Source organism: Apteryx rowi, unplaced genomic scaffold (assembly GCF_003343035.1).
Source record: "Apteryx rowi isolate R43461 unplaced genomic scaffold, aptRow1 scaffold_191, whole genome shotgun sequence".
NCBI classification, from domain to species: Eukaryota; Metazoa; Chordata; class Aves; order Apterygiformes; family Apterygidae; genus Apteryx; species Apteryx rowi.
The window spans coordinates 1,555,953-1,565,299 of NW_020448208.1; positions in this window are offsets into that span (position 1 = coordinate 1,555,953).

Below are 9,347 nucleotides of genomic sequence, written 5' to 3' on the forward strand. Positions count from 1 at the left end.
CACAGACACTCACATTTCAAATACAGACAGCAGCTCCGCTTGCCCACAAAAACTCTCTCTCCAAAGGATGACATGGGAGATACTGATACTACATAAAAGCTGGAGAGTGGAGGCAGGGAGATGGGGTGGTGGGTGCATGTATATCTTCATTTCCTCAGAGGAGAAGAGGCATGGTTAGTGCAATATATGCGTACATTTAAATGGGGAATGAAGGAGCAGAAGCAAAGGAAAGGAAAGGCCACTTTAGTTTTCAAAGTTTTAAAGGCTGCATAGGGCACAGGGCACTTATTAACTGAGCCTGGGGATGTTCTTGTATAGGAGAAATTGGGACAGCTTCCACTGTTCATGTGCAAGTGTGCATGTATGTGGGAGCAAGGGAGAATCATGCTGGAAATAGAGGAAATCTTCTCCTGGTGCTTTCTGGACATAGCCTGTATGAGACCAGCAGCAGCTGGATGAGACGACCAGCAGAAGACAAGCTCAGGCAAGAGCTATTATATGGGCTTGGTTCATTTAACGCTTCCTGGAGGCTAAAATCCAGTGGTGGGAGAAGTGCATTGCAGTCTTTCAGAAGCACAGTAAACAATTCCTGAGCCACTCCTGATTATGCCACCACTTTTAGAGACTCTGAAGCCTCTCTCAGAAAATTTCCAGTGGTACAGTTCTTCTTGGTATCTCACTAACAAAAATGTGTGAAATTGTCACTTCTGCCTTTGTATATTTTCCTACAGGAGGAACCAGCACAATGAACTGCTCGGGTAACACATACATTTCTACACACATAGATTGTATCTTTTTTTTTTGTACCTCTTTTCCCTGTGACATCCCTTTCATTCCACTTCATTCTTTAATTTGCATCTTTTTTGGCTTATTAACAATTGACCTCTGAGACAGCAAATTCTTAGCACGTCAGTAAGGATGTGTATCTCAGTCTAATCAGACTCAAAGTCACCTAAAAAGGCAAAGAAATATCTGAGGGGATTATCAAAAGCTTCTAGGCAATGCAATATCTTAAGAAACCTGGCTTTACTCTTCTGGGTGTGGACTGCAGCTTGTATACATTTCTGAAATCACGGACAGGTGTCCTGCAAGGCTACTGCAAAGGAAATACACACGGGGGTCTCATTTGTATTGCTTCACATCCCTTTCTGAATTTGCCTCTCTTACATGTTCAACTGTTGGGTGTTTTTTATAGCTTATTACATTTTGAACTTGACACTGTGAAGATCAAATAAGCAGTCAGTCCCCAATTAACTTTCCAAAGAGAAAACTTCAGCATTCAAAACACATATGTGTTGCAGGCATAAATGTCTGTGTGTGTCTGTGTCTGTGTAAGCACATGTGTAGAAGGAACCAGGGGAATGGACTGCTCAGTTAACACACAAGTTTCCAAACATGTGGCTTATAAACTCTTCTTGTGCCTTTTTTTTTCCTTACACCATCTCTTTCACTCCACATACATACACACACACACACACACACACACACATGCATGCATACCTTAGATAGAAAATAGCACCTGACTCCTGCTGGGAATGTAATTTTCTCCTGCTCTGTGGCTCTCTTACACTCTTCTGTAAGTGGTCTGAGGGGGCCACAGGGTAATGAGCATTTCGGCCCACCATCATCACACGTTAGGGCCAGAAGCAGCAATAGCTTCTCATTGTAAATTGTGCCTGTTATTGTAATTTATCAGGATCAAACAGTTGCTGGCAGCCCTTTCCATAAGATCCGGTTACAGTGTCTGTATCAGCATCAAGCAAAATCAAACATGGCTTGCGAACAGAGGTTTAGCGATAAATAAATCACTCAGGGAGCTTTAGAGAAACAAGTCTTCACACACACCAATGTTATGGTACTCGTCTTTATTTCTCTTCCAGCTTTCGTTTCTCTCTCTCTCTTTTTTTTTTTTTTTTTAATTTGATTCACAGTGCCCTCATGACATGTGTTTTGCCTTACTTAGCCATTTGGAGTACAGGTGCATGACTGTGTTTTTGATGGAGTGTTGCTATTCTGGAGTGCTCCATCCAAAACACAATCCCACACATGTAATCCAAACTGCTGAAGATGAGTCAACCATCTTCCCAGTGCCATGATAATTAGACGTATTTTCATTCAGAGTTTCATAGTCCTTATTATTAGTTGCAAATGCCATGCTTAAACAATATTGGTGAATCTCAAAAGGCTTTATCGCCCCATTATTTTATCCCTCAGCATTGAGGAAATTAATAGCAAGTTCAAGCCTACCCAAACTTGAAGTAAATCAAATCAAATCAAATGTTATTAGACTGCAAGAAAACAGTGGCACCTAAATACCTTTATGATACATGTAAAAATAGTAGCTTAATATTTTATTAAGTAAATATAGCAGCTCAGTAGAGAAAGTTTGTCATAATTAGGGGATTCATGTAACAGCAGCTTCCAGTCTTACTAATCGATGCAGGCTACACAGCTAAATTTCTTCTTTCTTTGAAAACATTTCAGTTTCTTATCACATTAAGAAAAAAACCACTTTCCAAAAGCCTGAAACAACAAAGAACTTCACTGGGTTTTAAATCCTTAAGCTAAGTATTATTTTCAAGATAAATGCTTGCAAAAGGCCATTTTCACAGGCCTTAATATACACTGCCTGAACCTTGGGGCCGCTGGTGTTTATTTCTTGTACCTTCCAAGTTAAGAGGTGATTAGTGGCATAGATACGGAGAGAAAGAGAAGACGCGGGAAAGCAGGTGTCATAGTCCTTTGAGCCTAAGCTTTAAGSTCTATTTTAACACTTCAACAAGCTGATTTCTTGGTGGCATTTCTGGTATTCGGTGGGTGGCAGACAGACATCAAACGTTTAGCTGTCTGAAATCTCTAAGCAATGACAGGTCATATCCCTACCTAAAGCACTGTTTTAGAAAAAAAAAAAATCTTTTGCTGGACCACATTTGAGAGTTTCAGAGTTTGGAGGGTTTTCTTTCAGTGGTATGTGTTTGGCTGGCTTTTGTTTTCTGTACACAGAAAACATACATAGAATTTCAAATTAGATTATTTTCATTTTCAGCTGTGGAAAAGGAAAAAAAAAAAACAACCAGTGAGACGGTTACCTCCATTGGACAACCATATAAACTTGCTTTGCATAGCGAGCAGGCTTGTCACAGTCACCATTTCACCCAATACATACTGATCGACACTTTGCAGGGTTTTTGTCATTATGTGCACACCTCTGCTCTGGGGGTACACACCTTCCCTGGCCTCAGAGAAGGGGTATCCACATGCACTCATCCACCTTTTCCCATTCACTGGAGGAAAGCACTTCCTACGCGTTCACACTGGTAGCCCAGGAGCAGCTGGTGGAGCCGATCCTGGACTGGCAAAGATTCCTTGCAAAGGTCCGGTTTTGTCTCCTTAGCTTCTGATACTGAATCCCCTGTGCAGGGATGCAAGACTGAACTTCACAGTATAGTTGAAAAGAAAATAAATATGCGGAGCAGATTAATTTAGGGTGAGATTATAATGAGAAAAAAAGCTTGAGAAAAAAGAGAGCTGGAATCACTTCTATACTCCAGCTCTCCTGCCCAAACGTACACCTAAAACTACTTTAGCCTGCTGAAAACACCATAGAAATACTACTAACAAGCCATTTGTTCACAGAGATACTGTTTATAACAGGCAYGAAGTCAGGAAAACTGCAGAATACATTATTGGTAAAAAGTTAAATCAAACTCCTGACAAATAAATTCATGTTCATTTCACATTTTCTTCCTAAAAAGTTAGGCTAGCACACGGCAAAGCAAATGATGCATTAACAAAGTAACAACCTTTCAATCCAGAAGAGAATCTTGTCCAGTAACTAACCACCTAATGAAATTAATAACTCATTAGGGTAGTTTCAACAAGCCTTTTGCCACAAATTGCATGAGGCAGTGGACCCACTAGATTCAATGTCAAATGAAGCCAAGCTTGAACTCCAGTGCTCGCAGCTCAACTTCTTCCCTACCAGTACAAAAAGACACACACGTGTGTTGAAAATCCCCAGACAGGCACAGGGGGTCTGAAAGGCACTAGGTACCCCAACCTCTGAAATTCAGCCCTTCAAATGAGATATTTTCTTCGAAGCGTTATAAAAGGAATGAAAAGAATTAACATTATCTCGCAGGCAACCCAAAAGCTGCACGCGGCTTTTCAAGACCAGACGCAGACCGGCCGTGGGAGACGGCCACGCTATATGCACATCCCCAGGCAGGGCAGAGCCCCTGGAGCAGAGCAAACCGGTGCCACCGAAGTGTTGATCATTACGCACATCTGCACCTGCCACTGTGCTCCACGTCTGCTCCAGCAAAGACAGGCCTGGAGTCATGGGAGAAATCCCAGAAGTTACAGGTAGGCAGAGAACAGGTCCGAGCAAGCGTTTATAAAACCCCATGTTTTGCGGCTGCAATCATTGACGGCGCTAGGTGTGCTCTGCTGCGGCTTGCCTACGGGGAGCGGTGCCGGCCCCTTGCCGACACAAACCTCACCGTTGCGGATGCGCTGTGATTTTGGAAACATGTTGATTGATTTTATTGAGAAGATGCACCCRTCTTTCCTTCCATCTCCTCATTTCAGCAGAGCCGGTGACCTAAAATAACCATCCCATGTAGCAACTAGGAAAATAAGTTTCTTGGCCAAGTGGGTGTTCCAGGTTCCCACCACTCTAATAACAGATCATTTTTAAATCAAGCCCAAAAAACCTGAAGACCTCCCAGTTGCATTAAACACAACAGTTTCCTCATTATTCAGCCAGCAGGATAAAATATAATGTTTTTAGGAGTTATATTTTGTGAAGAAAACTATTGCGGTAATCCTAAAGCAACCTTATTTTGAAAGGAGAATGTTTAAAATTGCAAATATATCACTTAAGATTTTATGCTGTTTCTGTACTGACAAATGTAATTGCACTTGCCATGTTGGGCCTTTTCAGATACTTATCTGCAGAGAAGTGATGCTCCCTAAATAAGCTTTTTAAGATAAACACATATGCATGTGCTGTTTATTGTACTTTAAAAATACAAAAAAAGTTGAGTGTGGAGAAAATTCTTCAAACTGCATTTGGAGACTGACCTAAGATGTGGGAAAGTTGTCTATTGCTTATGTTATTTTTTCACCCACTTTTGAGCGCTTTGAGGCTACATTTCCCCTGAGTTATGACAGATATTGCCACCCACCTTAGTTCTTCCTGCCGCTGCCCTAACAGAACCTCTTTGTTGTTTTATCTAATCAGATTCTGAGGCCCTGCTAGAGTTGGCTCTTTCAGCCTGTTCCAAGCGTTTACATTTCTTTATTTCCCAGGCTTCAGAAGAACTAAAAATAACCAAGTGAAAATCTGAAATGCAAAGCTAATATTCTTGCCAGTGTTAAGATGAGATGTTGTCAGGATTAAAAAGAGATTTTACAGATCTGAATAATTTGAATAAGTGAGCACACTTAATTTTTCCTCACTGAGTTTTCTGAGTTTAATCTTTGCTAARCCACTAAGAATTTATTATAAAAATATTTACCTTAATTTTTACTGAACCAAAGATATGTGGTGTGTCTTCATGCAAAGGGAAGAATTTATTATAGCTTTCTGTATACAAAGGAGAATATTCATGATAGATGAGAGTTTCCAGTTCAAACAACTTTGGGGGGAAGATAACACAAGTTGTTTCTCTAGTCCCCATGGATAATAAGTCTTAGGTGTTTTGCCTGATGCCAAGTACTGAAAATTTTCGCTAGCAGAGGGAGCTGCAACAGGCATAGGACAGGATTGTTAGTCTAGTTTAAAGGTGCTACGGTTGGTCAAATGAACCATGTTTGTATCTATCCTTGTAAAATAATTTTCCCAGGATTTGTTGAAAGTGAAAGCTTTCACAGAGGAGGGATCTCGCTCTGTTGGCCAGATTATCCAGTAGAGCAAAGTTTCCCAACAGGCTTACAAAGAATCAGGAAATGGTAGAAAAAGCAGTGTTAGAGGTTGGCAAATGCACTTCTTTTAAGTTGAGAGAGTGAAAAGCAGCTATCGTTACTGACTGCAAATGTTTATACTCCTGAAGGAACTTTCAGCTGCTTATAACTGCTGGCGGCAGCGTTGTTTCCTCCGTGACGGGGAAACGTTGATTCCCGCAGCCAGTAATTGCAGCCACTTTGCGCTCCCCCTGTTCCAGAGGAACTGCGATGTTGGCAGCACAGCGCACAGTGTTAAGGCAATTAAGCATTCGGACAGATAAGCCGAGAAGGCAATTCATTTTCAAAAAGTCTGCGAAACCGTGCAGTAGACCGTGTCTGCTAACTTACAGAAACTTGGGCCAATATACAGAAGTTCCTAACAGTCAGCAAGATGACGGACCAGCATCTAAACTTGTAGCTCAGTTCAAGGGATGTGTGGATGAAGCAGGAATAAGATTAGGTGTCAGTCTAAGCTTCTAGAATAATTTAAAAACACCATACAGAGTTTATTTCTTAACTAGTGGAGAAACTGCATGATGAGAAAGACCTGGCGGGTGTGATGCTAAGCTGAGTTCAGTCTAGCTACAATAATGCAGTCTAACGTAAATCTGGCCCTTGGGATTTGAGGACTATGGTTAATTAGTGGTGGAGCAAAATAAGATCTGCAGTGAAACAAAAGAGTAAGCATTAAAAATGATCCTTTAAACTGAAGTTATAGCCAGGTCAATTATTTTACAACTAATCCTACTTTTATAATGCTAAACCTTTTTTCTCGCACAAAAACAGAGTTCCATGTAATTTTTCTGTTTTCTATGCAACTCATACTTTTACAGAAGGCTTTTTCTTTTTCTGGTGAATATACTGAACAGTATTTTTATTGCATAGTCATGTAAGAAAGTATTATCACAGTGGGCATGAACAGAGAATGCAGTTTAAAGAAACTTCTTAATTCACCACTGTTTGTTTGCTTTTCATTCAGTATGAAACTGTTAACCTTTAAAAAAACACAACCAAGAATATGGCTAAATATTTATTATCGTAATCTCATATTTCACATATTTGCAAGTTCAGTACTGAAATACTATCTAAAGCAATGCCTCAGCCAAAGTGGATGTGGCAGACGTTTTGTTTCTTTTTTATTTGATGTCTTTTTCCCCATTGACATTTATGGATGACATGAATCTGAAATAAGACATGCAAAAACAAAAGTATGGATATTTTATCCTTTTTAATTTTACCATTAATAGTTTGAAATTATTATACTAACATGTGAAGCTTTCTATTTTCGCTAGCTGGAGAAAAAAAATGTCTAAGTGTGTACATGCCACACATTTAAATAAGAAACCAGTGTCTACAGTGGCAAAATCTGATTTCATAGAAGTCAAGAAATGCTTCCCACTGATGTCAGTAGAGCCAGAATTTCACCTTATAATTAAGGTCTCTATTCAGCAGGATCTACTTCAGATTTTGTAATGACACTTCTGGTTTATTAGCAACCACACACCAATTGCCGTGTTCCTGGCTGAACTTCATGGCTATACCTGCTCTCAGTTTTTTTTTAATTCCACTCTTAAGAGCTCTTGAAAAAACTGCTACAACTGGTTGGCATTAGAAGGAAATGAAGATCTTTTAAGTGGTTCTTGTGCATGTCATCTGAATGCACTGGAGGACATTTCAACACTAGGCAATGCCTTCTCTCCACCACAATCATCAAGAGTGGTTTGGGTTTTTTTCCCTCCCCATATGGGCACTGAGGTTTCCAACAGCATTGATCCCTCTGCACATTTTTCTATACTTTGTACAAACCTCTTTGAACATATTTCTGCAAGCAGAAAGGCTTCAACATGCAACAGCGTTTTAGCAGCCTGCAGGACTGAGCCCTTGATGTGATCATTTGATTATATATGAAGCAGTTCTCATGATCAATGAATGATGTCATGGTTATCACTTTGAAGTTAACAGCAAAATTTGCATTGGCTTAAATCTGAACAGGATCCAGGCATGCAGCATCAGACTGACATCTCATAATTAATTTCCATTTTTTTCTTTAAATGCTCACATCTCACTCTGTGCTTTTTCATGAGACGAGAGAAAAGAGCAAATGCTGGAAACTGATGTTTTCACCAGCATTAGGCTGTCATGCTTAACAAATTGTTCTAGTATATTAGTTTATATGGGCATCCTGTCCTTGATCAGGTCCCACATTTCCCATAGACAGCAGCAGGAGTTACACACAAAGATAAAATGAAATAAATGACCCACATTTTGCAAATGGAAATATAATACTCCATGTGCAGACAAAAGGCCTGATTCAAAGAGGAAGAGCAGCACCCCTAGCAAAGTAATTTCTATAGACTTCAATGGAAACTACAGAGAGCCCATATTTCTTTGCTTCTTTTAATTTAAACTGTAATTTATTCTTGTATAAAACAATCTGGGATATATAAAGGCCATATTGGAAGCACAGTCTTTATCTCTCAAACTAACAGGAAATGAGAGGCAGTAATAGAATTTTAACTAGTTTCTCACTTGCAGCGAGTATCCAATACCCACTGAAGAAAACTTCCTTTCAAAATCTTTTCCTTCCAAGTCTGCTCAACAGAGAATCAGAATGTGTGTGTGTGAACAACGTTCATTTGTATTCTTAAGTGAGCTTGTTTTATTTTGCCATTTACTAAATGCTGGCGTAAAAATTCCTAAAGCGACGTGACTCTCACAACAAACACAACTGACAGATCCTAGCTGGAGAGCACATGCAAGCACAGACTGCAATTGTTCTGGGGTTATTGGAGAGACAGTGGTCAGGGGAACAGGGGTCATTAATTTCTCTGCATATTTTAAACATTTCCAGAGATGTGCTAAAATGTATTAAAAGCGCAGCAGCAGGCATCTAAAGTGGAAACATTAGAAAAGGGCTAGAAGGAGGGTTCTCTACGAGTGAGAATGGGTAGTTCGGTTTTGTCCTTTACATTGCAGAATTTATATTACACTTCTAACTCTTTCCATCTTGCTTTTGCAAAGTATCGGCTGAATGACTTCTGAAGAAAATTCACCTAACCCCGAAATTCGGCCGGCAGCTTTGGGTTGCAGGTGGCAGCCACGGTAGCCCCGAAAGCCGAGGCGAACAGGAGCAAAGACCATCCCCGGTGAGGACCGGGCACGGCCACCAGAGGGGAAACCAGCCAGTGCGTTTCAGTTCCTCTCCTTTAGCCACAGGCCCGGGGGGGGAAGGGGAAGTTTCTCTACTCAGGGGAGCTGCCAGTGGCGGAGCGACACGCGAAGCCGCAGCCGCGTGTGGCCGTTCCCGCCGCCCGGCTCCCGGCTCCCGCTCCCCGAGGCAGCCTAACGGCCGAGCTGCCTCCGCGGCCCCCCGCTCCGCGGCCGCGCCCTCGCACCGG